We start from the raw sequence: 26082 nt of genomic DNA on the forward strand, positions 1-26082 counted from the left end.
GTAGGTTGGACGTATGGTGGTTGGAAGGATGCTTCAGGGGAGTGGATGTTGGTCATTTGATTGGGAGAGATTGTCAGTGTTGGGGGGAGGGATAAAGATGGGAGGGGTTAGTTAATATGTATTTGTGAGGCAGAGTTACAATTATCATTGTAAGATTTGGAACCTCACTTCACACCTGTCCTACTAAAGCGGCCTTTTGCTTTCAATCTGTTGTTTTTCCATACCGTTTTGCTCGATAATGCCTGGTTGGTAGCAGCTGATAGTGCTAATGTTTAGAAAAACTGTAGAGTAGTTTGTGATACGGGGTGGCGCAGGCAGCATACGTTAAATAGAGGCACACAGGTGACAATCAATTGGGAGATTACTACTGGTTGTAAAATAATGGAGATTAAATAATCTTACTACTAGATGGTGTACAGGAAAACAATAAGCAAGAAGAATGGTGTAGGCCCCAATACGTATAAAATGTTTGCTTTGCTTGAGAGTTGACTCATTTCATAAAGGCCCTTCGTTCTTCTAAGATCGTTAAACTGAGCACCACTGTGTTAAGACAATAACACCGCCGAGGGCCGTAATGTAGTTAGTGCTGTGGGGGGTGTAGTGTTCACCGTCTGCCGGACGAGCCCAACAATACTCTCCCGGACAGGGGCATTCAGGGTCACACCCCTCACCATGACAGGCTAACGGTGAGGGCAGTGTGACGTAGAGATAGGAAATAAAAGAGGGAAGAATGGCGGGAATGGAAACAGAATGCGTACGCTGAGACAGAGAGAATTAGCAAAAATAAAGTAAAAGGTTTAAAATCAGATCTGTCGCCGCCCCTTCATTAGAGCTGATCGCTGACTCTACAATGGCAACAAGGGGGCTCCTCTTTCCGCTCCGTCACCCAGAGTGAGCTTGTGCCTGCACCACACCACACACCTGGCCCCAGGGATGCCGAAGGCCGCCGTAGCGCCAGAGCCACTCCCCCACCCTGGGCCACAGAAGTGAGGAATAACAGCTCATACACGCAGCTCCTTCACGTGCTAGGCCTCAGCGCTCACAGCCACGTGCCCACAGCTGCTCCAGCAACAACCTACCCACCGCCGTGCCAGCTGCATCCTTCAAGGTACCGAGGCCTCTCTGCTTCTCTGTGGATATGATCCCCACACCCTGGGGAAATACCAACTCTCAGCCCTCCTGCATCTCTGGACTGCTCCTGCACACTGCCCTCAGGAATTGGCTCGCTGTCCGGGCTGTGGGTCTTCTCATAAAGGTAACCTCCAAGCAAAGGGACTGGTCACCACACCGCTTGCCAGTCACAGAAGGCCCAGCCACCGCAAGCGGCATGTCACCTCCGAGTGACCATCAGCCTGGAAGCGTCCACCTCAATATGGCCAGCATCCCTGCACTAAAACCATTTACGGTTTACGGGGAACACCCTCCACACAGGCCACACGTTGGAAGACATGGGTAGAGCACTTCAAGACCTATTTCAAGACCCTTGAGGTGAAGGATGTGAGGAAACATCCACTTCTACTTCATCTGGGAGGGACTAACAGCCACAAGATATCCAAGTTGGTGGCAGAAGCAACCCCACACACATACGACACACTGAAGAATGCGATCACCGCGCACATCCAGTACTACGCGAACCCAGACTACGAGTGGTTCCTGCTGCGACAAGCGTACCAGAGGGCCGATGAACCAGTAGATGTCTTCTACGCACGCCTGAGAGATTTGGCCAGCACCTGCACCCTGCAGGATGAAGAGGACAAGATGAGAGCTCAATTCATCCATAAGTGCGCGTCGTCAAAGCTCCGCTGTAAGGAAATGCCTCCTTGGCATGGTTACCCCCTGACTTTTTGCCTTTGCTGATGCTATGTTTTGAATTGAAAGTGTGCTGAGGCCTGCTAACCAGGCCCCAGCACCAGTGTTCTTTCCCTAACCTGTACTTTTGTTTTCACAATTGGCACACCCTGGCATCCAGGTAAGTCCCTTGTAACTGGTACCCCTGGTACCAAGGGCCCTGATGCCAGGGAAGGTCTCTAAGGGCTGCAGCATATCTTATGCCACCCTGGGGACCACTCACTCAGCACAGACACACTGCTTGCCAGCTTGTGTGTGCTGGTGAGGACAAAACGAGTAAGTCGACATGGCACTCCCCTCAGGGTGCCATGCCAACCTCACACTGCCTATGCAGTATAGATAAGTCATCCCTCTAGCAGGCCTTACAGCCCTAAGGCAGGGTGCACTATACCATGGGTGAGGGTACCAGTGCATGAGCACTGTGCCCCTACAGTGTCTAAGCCAAACCTTAGACATTGTAATTGCAGGGTAGCCATAAGAGTATATGGTCTGGGAGTCTGTCAAACACGAACTCCACAGCACCATAATGGCTACATTGAAAACTGGGAAGTTTGGTATCAAACTTCTCAGCACAATAAATGCACACTGATGCCAGTGTACATTTTATTGTAAAATACACCCCAGAGGGCACCTTAGAGGTGCCCCCTGAAACCTTAACCAACTACCTGTGTAGGCTGACTGGTTTTAGCAGCCTGCCACACTCGAGACATGTTGCTGGCCACATGGGGAGAGTGCCTTTGTCACTCTGTGGCTAGTAACAAATCCTGCACTGGGTGGAGATGCTATCACCTCCCCCTTGCAGGAGCTGTAACACCTGGCGGTGAGCCTCAAAGGCTCACCCCCTTTGTTCCAGCACCACAGGGCATTCCAGCTAGTGGAGTTGCCCGCCCCCTCCGGCGACGGCCCCACTTTTGGCGGCAAGGCCGGAGGAGATAATGAGAAAAACAAGAAGGAGTCACTGACCAGTCAGGACAGCCCCTAAGGCAACCTGAGCTGAAGTGACTCTGACTTTTAGGAATCCTCCATCTTGCAGATGGAGGATCCCCCCAATAGGGATAGGAATATGACCCCCTCCCCTTGGGAGGAGGCACAAAGAGGGTGTAGCCACCCTCAGGGCTAGTAGCCATTGGCTACTGCCCTCCCTGACCTAAACACACCCCTAAATTCTGTATTTAGGGGCTCCCCTGAACCTAGGAACTCAGATTCCTGCAACTTAAGAAGAAGAGGACTGCTGAGCTGAAAAACCCTGCAAAGAAGACGGAGACACCAACTGCTTTGGCCCCAGCCCTACCGGCCTGTCTCCCCCCTTCGGAAGAAAACTGCTCCAGCGACGCTTTCCCCAGGACCAGCAACCTCTGAATCCTCAGAGGACTGCCCTGCTCTAAAAAGACCAAGAAACTCCCGAGAACAGCGGCCCTGTTCAACAAAGACTGCAACTTTGTTTCCAGAGGAGCATCTTTAAAGACCCCTGCAATTCAGGCCAGAAGCGTGAGACTTGCAACACTGCACCCGGCGACCCCGACTCGACTGGTGGAGAAACAACGCTACAGGGAGGATCCCCCGGCGACTCCAAGACTGTGAGTAACCAAAGTTGTCCCCCCTGAGCCCACACAGCGACGCCTGCAGAGGGAATCCTGAGGCTCCCCCTGACCGCGACTGTCTGAATCCAAAATCCCGACGCCTGGAAAAGACCCTGCACCCGCAGCCCCCAGGACCTGAAGGATCGGAACTCCAGTGCAGGAGTAACCCCCAGGAGGCCCTCTCCCTTGCCCAGTTGGTGGCTACCCCGAGGAGCCCCCCCTTGCCTGCCTGCATCGCTGAAGAGACCCCTTGGTCTCCCATTGAAGCCTATTGAAAACCCGACGCGTGTTTGCACACTGCACCCGGCCGCCCCCGTGCTGCTCAGGGTGTACTTTCTGTGCTGACTTGTGTCCCCCCCGGTGCCCTACAAAACCCCCCTGGTCTGCCCTCCGAAGACGCGGGTACTTACCTGCTGGCAGACGGGAATCGGGGCACCCCCTTCTCCATTGAAGCCTATGTGTTTTGGGCACCACTTTGAACTCTGCACCTGACCGGCCCTGAGCTGCTGGTGTGGTAACTTTGGGGTTGCTCTGAACCCCCAATGGTGGGCTACCTTGGACCCCAATTTGAACCCCGTAGGTGGTTTACTTACCTGCAAGAACTAACAATAACTTACCTCCCCCAGGAACTGTTGAAAATTGCACTGTGTCCACATTTAAAATAGCTATATGTGTTTTATGTAAAAAGTATATATGCTATTGTGATTATTCAAAGTTCCTAAAGTACTTACCTGCAATACCTTTCAAATGAGATATTACATGTAGAATTTGAACCTGGGGTTCTTAAAATAAACTAAGAACATTTATTTTTCTATACAAAAACCTATTGGCCTGGAATTGTCTCTGAGTGTGTGTTCCTCATTTATTGCCTGTGTGTATATACACCAAATGCTTAACACTACTCCTTTGATAAGCCTACTGCTTGACCACACTACCACAAAATAGAGCATTAGAATTATCTATTTTTGCCACTATCTTACCTCTAAGGGGAACCCTTGGACTCTGTGCATACTATTCCTTACTTTGAAATAGTGCATACAGAGCCAACTTCCTACATCCGCGAACACATCTTACAAGAACCTAACATACACATGAGGGACATCATCACCCTAGCCCACTCTAAGAAACTGTCTAAGGTGCGGGCTGCACACATGGAGCAGCCACCAACTGCTCTGATGAAGTCGGAGCCCGTCAATGCAGTAGTTGCAGAAGCTACCAAAGCCAGGACCAGAAGCACACAGTCAAAACTGAAAGACAAAACCTGCAGATGGTGCGGGGGCACCCTGCCACACCCTGACGGCTGCCCAGCCAAAGGGAAGACTTGTAGTACATGTGGCAAGTTGAACCACATCTCTAAAGTCTGCTGCTCCTCAGCCAGAGTTGCTCCGCCCGTGCCTAAGAGAGCAGTCAAGGCAGTGGCAGCACTACCCACCACCACGTCGGAGAGCGATATGGACGACAACCCAGAGACAGTCCATGTGGTAATGGCTGTGGACCAGGGATCAGACAGAGGCCGACGACTGCTCACATGCCAAGTAGTAGTGGCAGGACATCTCCTTCCAGTGTTGATAAGACACCGGAGCCTCTATTAACCTCATGGCGACCGAAGCCTACCACGACCTACCGAAACCCTGCCACTCACACCCACAAAAGTATGGGTGTTCCTGAAGGCGTACACCCAAGCCCTACAAATGGCGGGTGTTTTTACAACAGACATTGCCCATGAAGGTGCTAAGCTTAAAGGCCAAATTCTACGTGTCACAGGAGGGGTCGGGATTCTTGCTCAGTTACCAAGCAGCCCAAGACCTAGGACTGGTGCATTTCGCTTTCAGCATTCCCGCCAGCAGCCTGAGAGACCTCACCAGAGAGTTTGAAGTGCTTTTCAGGGGCACTGGATGCCTCAAAGGACCTTCCTCAAGCTGCATATTCACGAATCCATGAGCCCAGTCGCCCGCAGAAACAGATGAGTGAATGGGATCTACAGCTCCCGGAACAGGCAGGGATCATCGAAAGAGTGTCAAGCCCAATCCCTGAGTATCCCAAATAGTCCTCGCGAAGAAGCCCAGGCAGCCCGATGCTGTCTGCATTTGTGTGGACATGTGACTACCCAATCAGGCCATCAAGTGGGAGAGACAGCTGACCCTGACAACAGATTACATCAATGGGGAGCTCTCAGGGTCAAAGTGGTTCTACAAGATGGACCTCTGATTGGGCTACCACCAGCTGGTGTTACACCCCGATTCCCGGCCCATCACTACCTTCTCCACCCACACAGGCCTCTGGAGGTACACCCACCAGAACTTCGGCATCTCCAGCGCATCTGAGGTGTTCCAGCACACCATCAAAGGGGTATAGCAAGGACTCCGGGAGTCCTGAACTTGAGTGACGACATATTGGTGCATGCCCCCATACTGGAAAGCCACACAGCACGCCTTTGAGCCGTGTTTGTGAGACTGCACGAACAAGGACTGACTCTGCACCACGAAAAGTGCAAGTTCCTGAAAAGAGTCATTTGTTTCTTCTGATACGGATTCTCAGAGCAAGGCATTGGTCCAGAACCTGCAAAAGTAAGAGACATCCAAGAAGCACCCACACCGACCTCTGTTTCCGGGGTTAGAAGCTTCCTAGTTATGGTCACATACTGCGGGCGCTTCATGAGGAACTTGTTGGACATAACTGGCCCACTGAGAAACCTGACCAAGACCGACCATCCCTTGGTGTGGAGCAGTGAGCAAGAATCTGCTTTCCAAGACACCAAGAACACGCCCTCAACTGACACCACCCTAGTGAACTTCAATCCCCAGCGTGAATCCCAGTTGGCCGTCGATGCCAGCCCCACTGGCCTGGGTGCAGTCCTTACCCAGAAGCAAGATTGCTGCGAGTGGGCTCCCATCGTGTTTGCCAGCAGGACTCTGACGCCTACAGAGCAACGCTATTCCCAGATTGAGTGGGAGGCTATCGCCATCCACTGGAGGTGTCGGCACTTCCACCTGTACCGTTATGCCAAGGCGTTCCCCATAGTATCGAACCACAAACCACTCCCTCCCCCTCTTCAAAGGGTTGTCATGTAAGCCCCCAACACGGATCGAAAAATGGATACTGCAGCTCCAAGAATTCGATTTCAACATGGAGTACCACCAGCCAGGCACCCATAACCCTGCAGACTTCCTATCTCGCCAAGCACGGCATGCCACCCCCCAAGAGGCCAAAGAAGCCACTGAAACAGAGGAATACGTCAGGCTGGTAGTGGTCCGGGCTCAGCCAATACCCACACCACTAGCTGAAGTGGTGGAAGCCGCTAATCAGGACTGTCTACAAATGGCCATGGAGGCGGCTAGATCTGGCAACTGGTGCCCACTGTAATATCCGGCAACGTTTCGAACAACCGAGGCCAAAGCAACCCTGCAGGTCCTGTTCCACGTCTGGCAGAAGCTTGCAATGAGTGAGGAAGGATGCCTGCTGCGAGGCCCCAGGCTGGTAATTCCCACCTGCCTGAGATCTCGGGCCGTCCTCCTGGCGCATGACGCCCACCAGGGCATTGTGAAGTCCAAAAACAGACTCCGAAGTAAAGTCTGGTTCCCCGGACTGGACCAACTAGTGGAGGATGTGGTGAAGGGGTGTATCCCTGTCAGGCAAGTGGTGCACCAGACCCTCCAGCGTCAGTCATCACCGAAGATGGCCCCACCGCTCCTTTGCAGAGGGTCCGTGCAGATTTCGGGAGCCTGCCCGATGGATCATACATGCTGATAATGGTGGACGACTACTCCCGGTACCCCAAGGTGGAAATCGTGCCGACAACCTCGGCAGCTGTAGTCATCCCAAAGGTCGAAAAGGTGATAGCCACCCACGGCCTCTTCTGTGAGGTCCACACAGACAACAGCCCCCCAGTCAGTAGCTGTGAATGGTTAAACTTTTTGATATCCCGTAACACCAAACACTGCCGGATCACTCCCCGTTGGCCCCAAGCGAGTGGGGAGGTGGAAAGATTTGTAAAGACACTGATGAAGACAATCCGCATTGCCACCACTGAATTGCAGAATACTGAGAGCGCCCTGTATACGCTTCTTCGTGAATACAGAGTTACGCCCCATGCATCCACTGGGGTTGCCCCAAGTCAGCGGTGCTTTGGAAGAGTGGTAACCAAGGCCATCCCACAACACCCTCCATGGGCCGCCCAGTCGATACTCCCGAACCGATCTATGGAATGGAGGTCCCGCAACAACAATTATGCATCGCAGAGGCAAGAAGCCCGTCAGCCCGAACCAGGTGGGGGACACAGTGCTTGTTAGAGACCGCCACCCAGGAGGGAAGTTTTGGCTGCTGTTCGAAGCTGAACCATGGACAGAGACTGCCGTCAAAGGGATCATGATCATGGCAAGGAGCGAGTTAGAAGGAACGTGTCCCAATTCAAGAGGTTTTCCCCCACTTTCCCTGTCGACTGTGGGGGAGATAGCCCTCTGAGCGAGGATTTTTAAAGCGCCTCGGAAGATTTTGCTCTTTCACAGGAGTCCTTGTCCCAGGGCCGGCACTCGCCGCGAGACAGCGTGACGCCAGGATGGCAGATGCCGTCAGAGTCCAGATCGTCAGCAGCCGGGGGGAGCACACGTCCTGCACGGAATGGGTTGATCGAGAGTGGCGGTTCCCTGCCGCTGCCTGGAAAGGCCGGAGCCCGTCGATATCATTTAAGCTCCAACCCGGCCCCATCTAGGAGGTATGCTGACTTTGTGAGCCAGATCTTTTGTTCTTTCACTGCAGTTTACTCTGCAGCCCCAGTTCCAGTGGTATTCCTTGCTTATTAGATATGGGTTTTTAGTTTTTTCTTTTGTTTGCCTTGTTTTAGGGAGGAATGTAGTGGTCGCTGTCTGCCGGCCGAGCCCAACAATATTCTCCCGGACAGGGGCATTCAGGGTCACAACCCTCACTATGACACGCTAATGGTGGGGGCTGTGTGACGTAGAGATAGGAGATAAAAGAAGGAAGAACGGCGGGAACGGAAACAGAACTGAGACAGAGATATGGCAAAAATAAAGTAACAGGTTTAAAATCAGCTCTGTCTCCGCATCTTCATTAGAGACGATCGCCGACTCTACACGGGGCACAACAGGTGTGTGCCGAGCACTACAGTATTACTGAAGGGGCCACTGTCGCTTTTTCGGTCCCTTCTGTAAAACTGACGGTGCAGGTGCACATGCAGCGCCAGCTCTACCTTCAGAGGCACGCAGGCATGGCTCCAAGCAAATGACGGAATCACTGACTCTGCGCCGGCGACATAATATACACGTGGGAGTAGACGCAAATATTCCCTTAGGAGCTGCACTGACAAGTGTGCTACAAAAGGTGTGACATTGTGAGTGCGACCCTGGGGGGGCAGCCCTCTAGAAGAGGGAAAGGGCTCCCAAATATCCCTCCCAAACAGGTCTCTAGCCCCGCTTCAACGCGCAGGCAGGTTGCCGTCTGCACTGTGAAACATGCAGCGGGTCTGTATGTCCCTGCATGCACTGCTCCCAGGCCAATCCGAGTTTGCAGCTTTCCAGGACGCAGCACATTCATGGTAACAGGGTGTACTCTGGCTGTTTGAGCCCGGGACGCCTATTTAAAGGTGTGCCTGGCACAAACAAGGACCGTGTGCCTTGTCAGACGTCAGTAATACGGACCCCAGGTGTCCAGATTACCAAAGAGACGCAAAACTCTGGCACATATTGGTCTCGTGCCTATATGACCTGACACCACTGTTAAGTGTGTTTACGCGCCGTTTCTAGTATGATTAAGTCGGAGGACCCCTGCGACTGCAGGGCCGCCTCCCAAAAGGAGCCCCTCCTCAGCGTGTGCAAGTTTCAGTAGCACGAAGCATGCGCACGGCACTGGGGTTGGCTTGCAAGGGCACGCGTCCCAAAGCAACTGAAGGAACTTCTCTTTGTCCTTTGCAGATACGACAACCCTATGTGAGAAAAACGTTAAGCAAACAGATATGGCCCTTTGTAATCCCTGTACCAGAAGCGCAAACTCGAAAACATCTGTTGAGCTCTTGGTATAACTTGTTAAGGGAGTACTCCTTATGTAGAGCACCGCGAAGTAGCAAAACCGTGATAGCTAGCACTATATAAAATTATTGATAGCTGACAGTATGCGAGTTTACAAATGGCAATTCAGCTAATTATCCACCATGGCCAGGGGATTTTTGCCATACCTTTGCCTGAATGTCTTTGTTCTGGCCTCCTCCAGTCTGCCACTCAGCACTTTCTTCCTTAGCCTTCCCCTCCATCTGCCACGCCATTTAGCTCTGTCCTCCAGCTTCTCTTCATCCCTCGGCCCGGTCACCGCTTCTTTCTCTGTTTCCCACGACCCCGTTCTTTTTCTCTTTCCATCAGTATTTTTCCTCCTCTATCTAGTTTCCAGAGTGCCCCACCTGTACTGAGCCCTCTTTCCAGAAATGCCTGGCGTTTTTTTCGCTCTCCTGCTTCATTCTTCCCTGCGTGAGTCGGCGGAGGGGGCAGGAACGAAGTAACTTAAGGGGGGTGGGGAAGGAGCACAACCTCAGGCAGGGCCAGGAAGTGGAGGTGTAAATCAGGGTCTGTCACCGACACCGAGGGGCCGCGGGATGCTGGTAACTCAATAGCCACATTCACAGCTGCAGCAGCAGATGGCTGCAGAAGTTCGGGGGCTGGAGGGGGTGCCCTGCCCACTCAAAGGAGCTACAGCCGCACAGAACATGGCGAGGACTCTACTTCAGCGCATACACGGCTTCATCATCCGTGACGCAGTCTAAGGTCACGGGGTGGAACTGACAGCCCTGTACCCACGTTAGCCCCATCCACTGTTAGGCGTCACTAGTCGGACCGGGAAATGGACAGGCCCAGGCCTCAGAAAGAAAAGTGGGCACCGTTCACCAATCGTGATCTGAAAGTCTTTTCAAGGCACACGGTTTTGATATTACGTATACAGCAAGCTTTCGCGTAAATCCGTGGCAAGTGGTGTGTTTTAAATTTACTAAGCCAGTGACAGTAGGCGAGTTGATGCAAACACATGAACCGCACCTTGTGGAATGTGGAAATGGCCGATTTAATTAGACAGATGTGTGTAGTACCTGTACATATCAAGACGCCTAGCAGCTATCTTTCCCTAATAGACACACACACACACACTCTGCCTTAAAACCCAACATCTCTGCCCCCGTTTCAACTGTTCTCATGACTCGGGAACACCTTTTAACCAAACGTTTTCTTAATCTGCCATAACGATTTCACAACTCCCCCGTGACCTCCATGCCCTCCATGCCCCCTTTCCTCCCTCAAGGTGATCAGCCTGACCAGTGACTAAAACAACTGCAAAAGTAAGTTATACCTACAATCCTACAGTTTGCCTCCTCGCACTGCACTTCCTTATCAGCTACAAGAATAAACAAGGACTTGCAAAGCCAATTGAACTCGCCTAAGTAAGAGCTATTGGCTTTGTCAATATGTTTACCCATGCCGTGCACCCACGAGACTGCTGGTCAGCATGGAGAAAAGTTAATGGGGTAAAGGAGAGTGGAGTGTCATAAAGTGGAGTGCTATGGAGTGGCATAAAGCCGTAAAGTGGTGAGGAGTGTTGTGGAGCGGCAAAGAGTGTAGTTGAGGAAGTAGTATCGTACAGTGGAAGGGTGTAGAGTGCCATTGAGCAGAGTGGCTTGGAGTAGAGAGTCATAGTAGAGTAGAGTCCTAGAGTGGAGTGGCACAGTGTCCTGGAGTGGCGTAGAGCAAAGTGTAGTAGTGTAGTAGGTGTTGCAAGTAGAGTGGAGTGGTGCAGAGTAGACTGGAGTGGTGTAGGGTATAGTGATGTAGCATGTAGTGTAGCAGAGTGCATTGGGATAGAGTGGCATGGAGTAGAGTGGTGTAGAGTACAGTTGCGTAGAGTTCATTGGCAGTGCTGTGTTGCAGAGTAGACTGTTGTAGACTGCATTGATGTATTGTAGAGTAGCAGAGAGTGCATTGTCGTAGAATAGTGTGAGAGCAGTGGCATAAAGTACAGCAGTGTGGAGTAGAACAGAGTGGCGTAGAGTGTAGTGACAGAGTACAATCGTGGAGAGGGCAATGGCGTAGAGTGCAGTGATGTGGAGTAGACTGGCGCAGAGTGCATTGGTTTTGAGTAAAGTGGTATAGGGTGCATTGGCACAGACTGCAGTGGTTAGATTAAAGTGCAGTGGCATAGAGGAGAGTGGTGCAGAGTGGCGCAGAGTGGTGCAGCATTGACTGCCGTGCCATAGAGGAGAGTGGAGTGCCACAGAACGGAGGGGTGTGCCATTGAGTGGGGTAGAGTACAGAGTGCATTAGAGTAGAGTGGCGTGGTACAGGGTAGAGTGCATTGGCATTGGATGCAGTTTTTCACAGCAGAGTGGAGTCGCAAAGAGTGGAGTGGTGCAGAGTGGAGTGGCACAGACTGGATTGGTGTAGAGGGCAGTGACATAGTGCAGAGATGCATAGTGGAGCAGAATGTGGTAGAGTGCATTGTCATTGAATAGAGGGGTGCAGAGTACAGTAGAGTGGTGTAGAGTGCAGTGATGAGTGGTGTAGAGGGAAGTAGTGTAGTGCAGAGTGGTACAGAGTGGAGCAGTGCATCACTGAGTGCAGTGGCATAGAGGAAAGAGAAGCGGCACAGAACGGAGGGGCGTGGAGTTGAGTGGGGTAGAGTTAATTGTTTCAGCGTGGAGTGGCATCGAGTGCATTAGAGTGGCGTTGTACAGAATAAAGTGCAGTGGCATAGGATGCAGTCTTGCAGAGCAGAGTGGAGTCGCAAAGAGTGAAGTGGTGTGGATTGGAGTGGCACAGCACAGACTGGATTGGTGTAGAGGGCAGTGACAGTGTAGAGGTGCATAGTGGAGCAGAATGTAGTAGAGTGCATTGGCATTGAATAGAGTTTTACAGAGTACAGAAGAGTACAGTGAAGTGGAGTAGAGTGGTGTAGACTAGATGTGCAGTAATGAGTGTTGTAGAGAGAAGTAGCGAAGTGCAGAGTGGTACAGAATAGAGTGCAGTGGTGTGGTGTAGATGAAGTAGGGTAAAGTGGAGTATGCATGGTGTGGTAGGGCACTGCCATTAGAGACAAAACATCTTCATTTAAAATGACCATTACATTTGCACGGATATACATTTTTACTGATAAAAGTTTACAGCGCACAAACAATAATGTGTGGAAACGTCATAACCTAGTGCACTGATTTGTTTTGATTGTATTAAAATATTTGGTTTGACCACAATTCAGAATTACATAAAATGTGCACAGTTTATTTACTGCCATTTACATTTTGTTGTGTGCTAGAAAAACAACACAAAATCGTATAAGCCTTCCTCCAGCATAACCCAATTGGCCAGGATGATTGTCACACAAATCATCTCACTTTGAAGTCGGAGAAAAAAAAAAAAGTAAACACCAAGCTCCCTAGAAGACCTTTGTCTTTGAATGCACAGCAAATGTGACACGATAAGAACAAGTTTTAAAGGCCTATTTAAAGAAGGTTAGCATTGAGAAGGATACATTAAGTAAGGTATGGGCCACAGAAGGGACAAACTCAAGCTGGACAGCGTACCCTATAAATCGTTGTAGCAGGTCAGAACTGGACCCCTTCCTCCCCCCGCCCGAGTATGTGTTGCATGTGCCTCCGAGTAAGTGGGTACATGGGAGATGGATGACCAAGTCAGGCCTCACCTCTGTGTTTATGAGGCCCCTAAGATTCTAGTGTGCTCCATTAGATAAATGGTAGTCAGAAGTCGCTGTATCCCCTTCTTGCTACAAGGCACCATGCACTGCTCTCTTAGCTTTGCCCTTCCCTTTGGATGCTTTGTGAAGCTAAGTGCATCTCAGGCTTTCACTGAGCATGCCAAGGAAGGAACTTTTGTGCTTGAGCAAAAGCTTTGAACCAGTTCTAGGAGGCCACAGTGTGACCCCGGAGAGAGTAACACCAAGGCAAAATCTTTTGCTGGACAGCTTAGGCCAGTGGCACACACCTCATGCAATGGACTGCGCTGATGCCCTATCCGGCATCCTGTGCTCTGAGCAGAGAGAGCCTAGGTAGAATATTCAACTTGCGAGAAGGCGGTTTCACCCTCAATGGTTGCCATGGTCGTCCCAAAAGGTTGGGAAAAACTTTGAATTTGATTAAACATTTGAAAATGCCAACTGTACTCACTAGAAGACAGCCCATATCACTTATCCTGTGTTCAGCTCTTGACTCACATAAGCTCTGCACAGCAGTGAAGAGACAAGACTGGACCAGAGACGGACTTTATGGCCGTCATCCTTTAAGGGGTAAGGGCCAAATACCTGGGCCCGTCGGGAAGATCAAAGAGGCTGCGATTTGTTCAATTAGAGGGAGACACTGGGTTGTACTTAGAACTCCCTTTGTACCCCTGAAGCTTGAGATCCTGTTTGCCCGTGCTGCTGTAACATGCTTTTAAGGGCTTAATGCAACCAAGATGAGAGACAATGCTTTAAGGCCCAGCTCAACCAGGCATGAACGCCACAACAAGCCTGCACTAAGTACTGCAGGCCCAATGCTGGTGTACGACACTGCAAGAGGCACATATGTGATGGCTCACCAAGACGTTTGACCTGGACTATGGGGCCCAAATATGGGGGAACCCTAAGGTTTCTGCACCAAATGTTCTTATTACTGGTGTTTGCAGGCCAGTCAGGCGGGAAGTCAGCTTAGGTCTATTGTCATTGGCTGCCCTTGGATCACCCATAAGTGAACCCATTACCTTACTAAATAACCTGCAACATACAATTCGCCAAATAAAACTGGTGTGGTATCATTTATTTGTGTGTGAATATTTCCTTTGCATCCATTTATCTACTATATTAAACAGGGACGTGCCCGGCTATAGGATATCTTCGCTATTGTTTCTGCATTTCCAGGGACAGGCAATATGAGTTAAAAGGACTGCCTAAGAGTTTGTGCGGATCCCATAGAACCGACTTAGCAATCTCCAATTGCCTTTTTAACAAAAGTCAAATATCTGCTCAAGAAGTGTTGCACTTGAAAAACAGTTCCAACTTTTTAGAACTCTGTAAAGAATAACAGGAATATATGATGGCGGTAGATTCTGTAGAGTAATTCAGTGTGTAAAACACATACATGCAGGATTGCCACTAGGCGTAAAAAAATCGGCACTATAACCAAATGTGCATTTGCACATGTAACTTTTTTCCTGTATAAAGATAGTTTTTTCCTCTCTGGTGGAGAAACCCCTTCGTCTACTCCATTTGTTAAATATAGCTGACTTTTTCCTCCTTACCCAGTGTGGAAAGGCACTTTGACAGGAGTAAATTTGTGTGCATTTCCATAGCTGAAAGCAACCTGCAAAATCATTGCAAAAGTATTTTGAATACCCACAGACAAAGTATTCTTCAATCATTTCATTTTGCATTGTGATTCCTCTTTAACAGTATTATTTTCGCACCCAGCTCCAAAGATGTGAATTCAGCAATATCGCCCAACTGGTGGATTTCCATATCCATAAGTACATTTTATAAATATAAAATTCCACCAATCCTGGACTGATGTGAAACTTAGCAGTGCAAAAATGGTTGTGAATTAGGCATTCTGTATGTTAGCAACCTTTGTTACAGATCTCCAAAATCAGATGTTTATGGGTAATGGGGCTGGGACTCAGGATTGTGTAATTATAAGTTCTGTAAAATACATGCATTCCATTTCTAGATTTATTTGAGAATAAGCAAGCCTACAGATCTTGCCCGTTGAGTCAATGCTCACTTTGCCTACATGGGAAGCAAGAAAACGGGTTAAGCGGAGCATGAGGTTTCAAGTGATTATCTGCTGGGTGGTAGTTAAGATATCTGAAGCTGGGTCACTAGCTACTGGCACCTGGATATTAACTAGCCCAATCTTACATGGTGTCAAATCTTGAATCTAGGTGTAACGTATTCAACCGGCATGTAGAAAGACACAATAGAACACAATTCAGACATGCTCTAAAGATGGCGACTGTGCATGTTCCATGAGAGGTAACCATCAAGACACGCCACATAAATTCATGCAACAGAACACACTGGATAAAACGTCTGAGATAAATGCAATTTATCTGAGATACACCATAATCTGAACTAGTGAAAACTACGCAAATGACACACCATGCATTTAACCACCCATTAATCTCCTAACGCCACATAAATATGGATAACTAGATGCTACACAAGATGAGAATTATGCTGTGTGGTAAACCGGGCACAACTCTCTCGCCAAAGTGAAAATAATCAACCAGACTCCTTGTGACAGTGAATTTGATCAACCAGGGGAAAACTTTCAATATCTGTGGTTATTGACACGTAAGACAAACCCAACTTCCTTCAGGTCAAGCACTCTAATCTCTCTAACTTTGTTATGCTTTCACACTTAAGGATTAGACCAAGAATTACTAGAGAACACCAAAATAATAACAATAAGTTTTGGGTGCCCCACATTCTATTGTTTATTATAACAAACTGCAACTTATCCTTGGTCAGAATTGATTCTGAATAAGCTTTACACTGTTTACTTTTCTTTAAGAAACTACTGTATGTACCAAAGAGATTCATACAATTTAACTCTCACCTTTATGACTCTCATCTCCTATGTACTAAGAAATTCAGTCCTTGAATCATTTGTGGTTTCACTGCAAGTCACACATTGTCAATCTTTTGCTTTTTTTTAATGTTCTACTCAGCACAATCTTTTAACTATGTTGGGTCTCAACACAAACCGCAAGAGAAACAATTTGACGAGCATATTACACTTGCTTGTCAGGTACATTTTCTTGGTGCAAATATAAATACCCTGCTCTAGTGACTTGATTATGGTTCTTACTCTAATAACAAAATTAGAACATTATATTGAGGTCACCCAGTTGATGATTATATCAACATTTTTTTTTTCTTTTTCTAACTGTTAAGCTGTATCGACCACAGGAGAAAGACAGAGATATATGGGCTAAAGTACCCCCGTTGTACATTACAAGGATATTGCAAGTCACCAAGGAGTTCCACAACCATATAAAGGAACGAAGGAAAAGGCAGAGTTCCTTTATAATGTAATGGAACTCTGAGATGATTTGCAATATCCTTATCTCGTATGATGGGGTACTTTAGTTCTTATGATACATGATCATTCGATCGCCTTTCCCACACACCACTCAAATCACTGGTGCATAGCTCTTTCATATAAAAAAGAGCAAGTCTGCAAAAGTGCTGAATTAAAAAATAGACTCTCTAGTGCAAACTTAAGTACATAAAAAAAATAGTGATTTGTTGCAAGTATTTTTTTTTTTTAAATGCACAGTAGCTCGGAACATGTAGAAACGTGGAGAAAAATTCTAATGTTTCTATATTTACCTAATGAGTGCAAACAAGAAATAATTATCATAAATATCTTGTTTCTGCTGGTTGCGGTACAGATAGAAAACCAGAGCAAAAAAAAAAAAAAAAAAAAACATGTTTCGTTTTATTTCTTTATAACCAGACCTGCCTTTCCCCTTGGCTGCTAGCTCTGTTAGCAGGCACTGTGACATCAAAAAGCAACTTTAGTATTAATATATTTTTTTTGTATTAGTCGACTGGGTGCGTCACAAGTAATTGATTAGAAGGAAATTAGAGGCTGTGTTTTTACAGGGATTACAGAATTCCAAGTATTATATACTGAATTAAAGCCCAAATACCCTATGGACCTGTGTAACTAGGCTAACTACAGAGGGATAACTCATCTGTCAACCGCAGGCAAAGTGTTTAATCCAGTCATTCTGAACAGAATGAAGGAACAAATCAGAGTTCAGTTGCGAGACCAGAAAGCTGGCTTCCGCAAAGACAGAACCTGCACATACCAGACTGCAAAACTGTGCATAACTTTTAAACAGTTTATGAAATAGAACTCCGCCCTCGATGTGAATTTCATTGACTATGAGAAGGCACTCAACAGCATGTTCATAGCAATCCTTTGGACTCTTGTCCACCACTACGGTGTGCCAGATAAACTTGTAAGAATCATCAGGTAGCCTTACAAATGAATGACCTGCAAGACAGACCATGGAGAACAACTCACTGAGGCCGTCCAAGCGAAAACTGGCATCTGCTATGGGTGTTTGCTCTCACCTTTTCTCTCCCTGCTGGCTGCAGACTGGATCATGAAGATATCCATAATAAGGAAAAGACATGGGACCCAATGGACACCTTGGATGCAGCTCGACGACCTGGACTTTGCAGACCGCCTTGCCCTACTCTCCCATACCCATCTGCAAAAGCAAGAGAAGACTGACAATGTGGCAGTGACATCAGCACAACCTGGCCTCAACATCTACAGGGAAAAAACTAGATCCTGGAGCCTAACATGGCCAGCACAACTGCTGTCACTCTTTCAGGCAGTGCTCTGGAAGAGGTTGAGGTAATCACCTAACTGGGCAACTGGGCTGTGTCATAGGCAATCAGGCCAGCATAGATGCTAACATCATGGCAAGAATTGGCAAAGCAAGGCAGCCTGCATTCAGCTAAAGAAGATCTGGAGCTTCAAGGGCTTAATGGTGCAAACTAAGATCAGGCTTTTTAACACCAATGTAAAATCAGTCCTTTGGCATGGAGCAGAACTTTGGAGGACAACAGTGACCACCATCAACAAAGTTCAGATCTTTATCTACAGCTGCCTGAGGAAAATCCTCCAAATCTGCTGGCCAAATGGCATCAGCTGCAATAACCTATAACAGCAGACTTTCCAACTCCCTGCTCATGAAGAAGTCATTAAAAGAAGCTGTGGTTAGATAGGTGACACCCTCTACAAGCCGATCAAACACCACAAGGAAAGCCCTGTCCTGGAACTCTCATGGGACAAGTCCAGGTTGATAGCCTATACTGCAGGAAGGGTATTAGACATAAGTAAATAAATATCCTACACAAAACCCTCTTAGATCTCAAAGACTGATTAGATGGAAATAGGACGGTTTGGAAGTTGACTAGTCTATGTATTTGAGGCCTGCACATGGACTCATCTTTCCTTTTGGGTCTCACATATTACTCATTCACTCAGCACACTTTCATTTCCTATGCTGCCTGGTCAGAATGAACAGACTCCTCCTGATGGCTCACATGGGAATCTGTAATCTAAGGGTTTATCTCTTCTGAATTCCTTCAAAAGTGAGAATGTCCGGTTTAACCACTTTGAGCCATGAAGCTGGAAGCGGGGTGGGGGAACCCCCTCAAATGTAACATGAGCAGAGTCCAGGGAGGGCCTTGCTAGCCTGGGATCTTGATGAAGATAAACTAAGTTTGCCACAAAAAACCTGGAAGTAATCAGCAGCCCTCCACTTGTTCCTTCCCTGTTCTCCTTCCAATGTGTCGGAATTGCAGTTATTGAAATCATTCTAAATGCTATTCCCAGGCCAATGCATGTCAAGTTCATGACACCAGCTCAGTGCAGCTTCAAACACATTCACTCAAATATAATCACAACCAGAAGAAATGCTACCCCTATAATTAACAAACAATACAACTACCTGAAAAAAAACAAGAGTCCACACAGAACACGGTGAAGACCTCTGCCAAATACAAATATACTCCCAACATGGCAATGCGTTCCAACTGCCTCTGGACTATGCACTAACATTGTAGAATATCCTTTACCTATCAGATTATTGAAAATCCTCACACCATGCAAGTCACGTCAACCTATACATGAACCAGAACAACGTAAACGGATCATCACAAGAACTTTCAGACTCCGGTTTGTGATGGGAATGTAGGAATGGTATTGCCAGGATACCAGACAACTGACTGCGTTATGAAACCAGACTGGACAGTAAAAATAGAAATAAGTGAAGAGTCTTCGTAAACACAACTTTGCCAAAAGCTGATCTCAATGTGTGTGTAGTCGAAGATCTGCACATTTAAACTTAAGAAATTTATAAAAATAATAACAAGGTTTAACTTGCCATATTCTTCACTTTTTACTTTAAAATACTTTACCATAGCTTGTGTGCTCTTCCAAAACCCATCACAGATAGAGGAAGCTGGAAAATGAGTGCACTTTCAAACACCGTCTGCAGCTCTTACACAGATTCAAGTGGAACTAATGTACAGCGAAGTGTGCGTAATGCATTTACAAATGTTTGTAAAAGACTACTAAATTAGGTCTGAGTGGGAGTTTAACAAATTTGCACTGGATTTTCGTGACCACTCCTCTGAGATATTACTGTTAATATACACCAGTGTAAAGCAGGCAAAAACTAAGTTAGGGTGGCTTATCATGAGTGCATTAAACTCTATTATCACTAACATACACTTGTACTTATGATTGAAGCCTGTATGCTGTTTTCTAGGGGTAAATATTACTCCTGTAAAAATTAAGTTTGAAGGGGGCCACAAATGTCTAAAAGTTCCATGGGAAAGTTTCTTTCTGCAGCCATCTTATCATTCTACTGTTGTTACTTTTACACACTTATAACAAGATTAGACTCTCGTAACCAGTTACCCTTGCGTGGTAGCGTACTGGCATTTACAGACAGCGCATTTTCTATTGCAATGGCCACTAAATTTGCACAGGCATACAGTTTTACTGATAAAACTAGATAGCACACAAGTTTGTGCGATTTTGTGAATATTTATCATTTATGCATCACCAAGCAAAGTGTTTCGATTTGTTTTGATCCTATTAAAACACCTGTTTCTGCACACTTCAGAATTACAACAACAAAAAATGCTCCATTTTTGCTTTCCTAACTGCTGGATGCATATAGTCAATTTACAGGCACTTGCAATTGTAACGTATTGCTAAGAAAAATCCTGCACTGTCACATATTTGGCTTAAAAACTCCTCTCACTTTGCAGTCAGAGAAACAAAAATCAACACCAAGACTTTGTTAAAAGAACAAAGCAGCCGGGACTTTCTGTTGGAATCAACGGAAAATGTAAGAAGTTAAAAATCACATAATTTAAAGGCTTCCGTATTTTTTGCTCTGACATTCCCGACCCACCAAAAATCAGCTCAGGACCCAAAGGGTCGCACCCCACAATTTGGGAAACACTGCTGTAGAGAAAGCTAAGTCCCAATTCACACAAGTGACCCTCAGCAGGAACTGGCCTTCGGGAAAACACTGAAAACATGGCTCTTCCTCAAGAAGAAGGCATGTGATCAGGCCCATGTCAGCCGGCAGATGAATAAGAACGTACAATGCAAGTCTCTGAGGAGTTCAAAGACCACACAGAGCTGCGAGGCCAAAAGCTCATATTTATTAAGGGCGTGGAGCCAATGTTGATGTAATATAAAGTGGGCAGCTACATCGCTACCTGCAGGCCAAAAGTATAACTGCACCTTGCAGAACCTGGATAAGAGCTTCTGCCATTATTTTCTGAATGCAGATGCGTCCTCCCGTAAAAATGAGCGTGCACTACGGAATTTTATGGCAAGACCGGAGGCTCCTATTATGCGTTTCTTTTCTTACTTTAATTCAATAGCAGCAGTCAAGAAACATACTACAATTCCCAGAAGGCTAACAACAACAGCCAATGGGAAAGAAAAAGTAGTCATAACAGTATACACCAATCACATGCATAGTAAGGTATTATGACATCACTTGACTGCGACCAGCCCTCTTTTCTTGCTGCTCGCAGTCAAGATAAGTACCCTTTTATCTTTCTCCTCATATTTGTCTGTGGTAATACGGTAAGATTATGGTTATTACGCTTTTTGGTTAATTTTCATTGCTTCCTTATTGCGTGTTCCTAACGCGTTGGTTCAACGTTATTAACTTGTTCCATAGACGGCAGGTTGCCGCATTATCCGGAGCGCTTCCCGGCTCGCGCACGGCAGTTTCGGCCGTTTTCTGCTCTGCGCGCAGCGCCCGTTGGCTGGGAACCCGGCTTTTCCTCAAGCGGCAGTTATTCTGCTCGCGCTTGAGGAGATACCGGGCGCTCGGCCAAGAACGGCTCCCCTGAGGCTTATATTCCATTTTAGACACGTGGTTTCTTCGCGTCTCAAAGAAATTAAGTGGCTTTTCCTTTACCATTATCGGCTGGAGGTTCGGGTTTTTTCATTCCTTCTGTTACCTCGTAGCCGTATTTTACCTGATTTTAACCCCTCTCAGCCCAGTTCCTTTGTCACTATGAATTCGGATAATTCCCCCTCACATGAAGTAGAGGATATTAGGCAGGAACTCTCTGCCTTCATCAAATCCTCTGTCCAACAGGCAGTTTCTTCTTCCATACAAAAAATTTCTAAGAACCTAGAACACTCATTTTCCGATATGATTTCTAGGACCATGTCGGCCCAGGCTGCGGGGGAATGCAGTCAGCGCCTTTCCCCTAGTAAAAATCCAAACAAATCAAAAAAATTGGCGCATAAGAGAAGTGAGGTTTCCTCACATGCGGCAGAGGACGCGGTTCCTCAAAAGGCTCCCCCCAAGGAGTATAAAAATGTGGACATTGGGAAACCTAATTTAAAACACAAATCTAAAACAAAGAATATTATTCCCCCTTTGATGATTTCATCCACCCCTGATACGGATGACGATGTGTCGGATCTGGACTCTGTTTCCAGTGTCTCGGATGACGCAGATGATAATACCTTTTCTCCCCCGCCTCCCAAAAAGTCCAAGTTGTCCTCTCTTCAAACCTCCACGCTTCTAGACCCTGAGGGTTTCCCGATGTTTGACCCTTCCAATATACTTCACCCCAACTCCACTGAGTGGGTTCCCGCAGACCATGTGGCTCAATATGTTTCTGCAAAAATCAATTGTCCCTTGGACAAACAAACCAGGGCGAAATTGAAATCTGAGTGCCCTCGTCCTTCCCTGTCCCGTAATTTATCCGCTACCCCTACTATTGACCAATCTCTTTTATCATATTTTACAAAAATAGGCAAGGATCCACGCAAAGGGGTGGATAAAGCATGGGCCTCTTGCCAAGATAAATTGCTGGATGTTATGGGACCACTAACCCGTATTTTTGACATAGTGGAAGCGGCCAGAATAGATGGTTCCTTCATTGATCCTGAAGAACTCTCCTTATGGGTGCAACGTACCTTTTGCCTTTTAGGGAATGCGAATTCCGCCCTTACACACGAAAGACGCAAGGGTCTTCTTTTAAAACTTGACTCTAAGTTAGTCAATTTGGCGACTGTCAAATCCAACTCTCAAACGGATGGTGCTTTGTTTGGAGAGTCCTTCATCAAAGAGCTAAGCAAGTATGTGACAACCTTTACTTCTTTGGACAAGGCGCAACAATCGATGAAAAGGGTATTTTCATAGCGTGTTTTTGAAAGGGCTGGCAGAGGAAGGAACCGCTTTGCCGGCCGTGCATACCATAACCAAGGTTCCAGAGGTTATCATAACGCATCCTACCAGGAATATAGACCACAGTTTTATCCACAAAGAAGCAGGGGTTTCCGCTCCAGAGGTTCCAGGATCTCCAGACGCTCTCCCCAACCAAGTAAGTCATGTTTCTTCTTCCATTCCGTTAGGAGGACGTCTCCGTTTTTTCCTTCCAAAGTGGTTACAAATCACGGCAGACCCGTGGATTCTCAACACTATTCAGGGTTATTCCATAGAACTTTACACAAGTCCTATTCAAACGCAGTTACCCCCTCTTCCTCGTTTCTCCTCAGACATGGTTTCTCTCATAACTGCGGAAGTGCAAGCGCTATTGCAAAAACAAGCCATTGTTCCTATTCTTCCCGATCCGACAGGTTTTACCAGCTCGATATTTCTGGTTCAAAAGAAAAACAAGAAGATGCGCCCGGTAATAAACCTAAAGTATTTCAACCATTTTGTAGTTTACCATCATTTCAAGATGGAAACTATTCTCCATCTCAGAGACACTCTTCTGCAACGGGATTGGATGGTTCGACTGGATCTTCAAGATGCGTATCTAGTGGTTCCAATCCATTCTCATTTCAGAAAGTTTCTCCAATTCCAGTGGTTAAGCCAGTTTTATCATTTTACCTCTCTACCCTTCGGTCTCTCATCAGCCCCCTGGTGCTTCACCAAGCTCATGAAACCTGTGGTAGCTTTTCTCAGGGCGCAGGGCATCAGACTCATCATTTATCTCGACGATATTCTAATAATGAGTCAGTCCTCTCAGTCCCTTCTCTCTCATCTATCCTTCACGCGTTCCCTGTTATCGGAACTAGGTTTCATCATAAACAGAGAAAAATCCATTCTAATTCCATCTCAGGTTATAGAATTCTTAGGATTTCAAATAGATTCAATTTCGGCCACCCTCAAACTCCCTTCAGCAAAGATCAAAACTATAAAATCGGAAATTCTACAGGTCCTCCGCAGTTCTCAGATTTCCCTAAGAACGTTAGCACGAATTGTGGGTCTACTCTCATCTTCAATTCAAGCTATTTTTCCAGGTCCTCTCCATTACAGGGCTCTTCAGAGATTGAAAATCCGTCATCTAAGGAAGGGTCTCTCATACGCAGATATCATTCCATTAGACACCGATTCTCACACAGAACTTCAATGGTGGATAGACCATTTAGATTCTTGGAACGGAAGGACTATCTTTGCATCAGCCCCCGATCTAGTATTAGAATCAGATGCAAGCCAATCAGGATGGGGGGCCCGATGTGGACCAATCTCAACTGGAGGCACATGGTCGTTAGAGGAGTCCAGAATGCATATCAATTGTTTAGAGATGCTTGCAGGCTCCTTTGCAGTCAGAAGCCTTGCAAAAAACAGAGTGCGATGCGCTATTCTCCTCAGGATGGACAACATTTCAGCCGTCCGCTATATCAATCGTCTCGGAGGCACGAAATCCAAACCTCTGACGGAATTAGCCAAGGGGTTTTGGGAATTCTGCCTTTTAAACCACATTTCGGTTCATGCAGAATATCTTCCGGGGTCTCTCAATTCAGTGGCGGATTGGCACTCTCGTCATCTGCGAGATTCAAGCGACTGGAAACTCCATATTTCAATTTTCCAACTCATTCAAAACAAATGGGGTCCCCTAGTAATAGACCTTTTTGCTTCACGCCTCAATTCCCAGCTTCCTCTATTCTACAGCTGGCGGCCAGATCCATTAGCTGTAGCATCAGATGCTTTCTTACAGGATTGGTCCCCTTCCCTCAATTATGCCTTTCCCCCTTTCCTCATGATCAGCAGAGTGCTGGCTCAGCTCAGGCGCCAACTAGCCACCATAGTTCTCATAACCCCCTTTTGGCAGTCTCAAACTTGGTTCCCAGCGCTTTTAGAATTATCAATAGACTTCCCGGTCCGGATTCCTTCCTTCCCGAACCTATTGCTCAATCCTCTAGGGTTTTCTCATCCTCTGATATTGGACAATCTGCTCACCCTCTCGGCATGGAAAGTCTCGGGCAATCCCAAATTATCCCAAGCATTTCAGCAGAAGCTTCCCGATATATCGCTCAGTCTTGGGCCCCAGGTACAAAAAAGGCTTATTCATCAGCCTGGTCTATTTGGAACAGCTGGTGTTTGGGAAAACAAATCGATCCCTTTTCAGCAGATTTGATTTTTATTCTCAATTTTCTAGCAAATGAAGCCAGTAAAGGTAAGGCCTTCCGTACTATCAACCTTTATAGATCAGCTATTTCGGCCAATCATTCACTGCTGAATGGAAAACCTGTAGGAGAACATCCTTTGATCTGCCGTTTACTAAAGGGAGTAAAGTTTTCTAATCCTCCTTTACCTAAATACAGTCGATTATGGGATGTTTCTATTGTTTTGAAATTTCTATTGTCTTGGCCTGATAATGTCATGCTTTCTCTAAAAATGTTATCGGCAAAGTTAACTATGCTATTGTGTCTTGTTTCTATTAAACGGCTGGCAGATGTTAGAGCTCTAGATATATCTAACCGTCAGTTTACTCCTTCTGGGGTCATGTTCACTGTGGTTCGTCGAACCAAAACCAATTTATCCTCAGTTTTTTATCCTTACTTTCCTGACTATCCCAATCTATGTGTAGGACAATGTTTGAAAGTGTATGAATCAAAGACTGCAGATTTAAGATCCTCTTCTCATTCCCAATTATTAATTTCATTCAGGAAACCTCACTTCCCCGTTTCGACCGCTACTCTGGCCCGGTGGGTTCGTTGGTTGATGTCTTTGGTGGGCATAGATACTTCTATGTTTGGGGCTCACTCTTCCAGAGGGGCAATGGCTTCTAAGGCGTTTTGGACAGGCTCCCGTTTAGAAGACATTCTTAAATCTGCAGACTGGTCTAATGACACAGTATTCAAAGTTTTTTATTGTAAAACTATTGAAAATGTTTCTCTGAATATAACTAATATGCTTTAAACTCGCATAATAGGAGCCTCCGGTCTTGCCATAAAATGTAGATTTTCCTAGTATTATGACGGAAAGTCTTAATTTTATTAAAGACACGGAGGCGAGTATTATCCCTCCTCTTTCATTAACCTTGTTTTCTTTCCCACCCTTTATTCTAGCACCATTGGCCATCACTCAATCTGCCGCTTAAGTCTCCTCCTTCGGCCTGGATTTCTTCTCTGCAAACTTCCATGGCTCCGTTCAAAGCCGGTCTTCCCACAGGACTAATCTTCCGGGATCCGCCTTGGTTACCTTGGATTTTGAACTTTTGTTCGGATGTTTTGTCGTTTATTATGGCAATTTTTATTCTGTTCTCTATAGTTCCATTGTTTACTGTTAATTGACTCTCTCGCAAGAAAAGA

General features: G+C 46.8%; 1 protein-coding gene across 4 annotated transcripts in view; it reads right to left on the minus strand.

Moving 5' to 3' along the window:
- CCDC102A (coiled-coil domain containing 102A) overlaps positions 1-26082 on the minus strand; it is a 272741-nt gene that overhangs the window by 140564 nt on the left and 106095 nt on the right. The window contains exon 1 of one of the 4 annotated variants that reach the window (XM_069217333.1): positions 9616-9925. The exons of the other annotated variants lie outside the window; for them this stretch is intronic. The gene's annotated coding sequence lies outside the window, so the exon portion shown is untranslated. Of the gene's footprint in view, positions 1-9615; positions 9926-26082 lie in introns of those variants that run through there. 4 annotated transcript variants of the gene reach the window in all.

This window comes from Pleurodeles waltl, chromosome 12 (genome assembly GCF_031143425.1).
Source record: "Pleurodeles waltl isolate 20211129_DDA chromosome 12, aPleWal1.hap1.20221129, whole genome shotgun sequence".
In the NCBI taxonomy this organism is placed as follows: Eukaryota; Metazoa; Chordata; class Amphibia; order Caudata; family Salamandridae; genus Pleurodeles; species Pleurodeles waltl.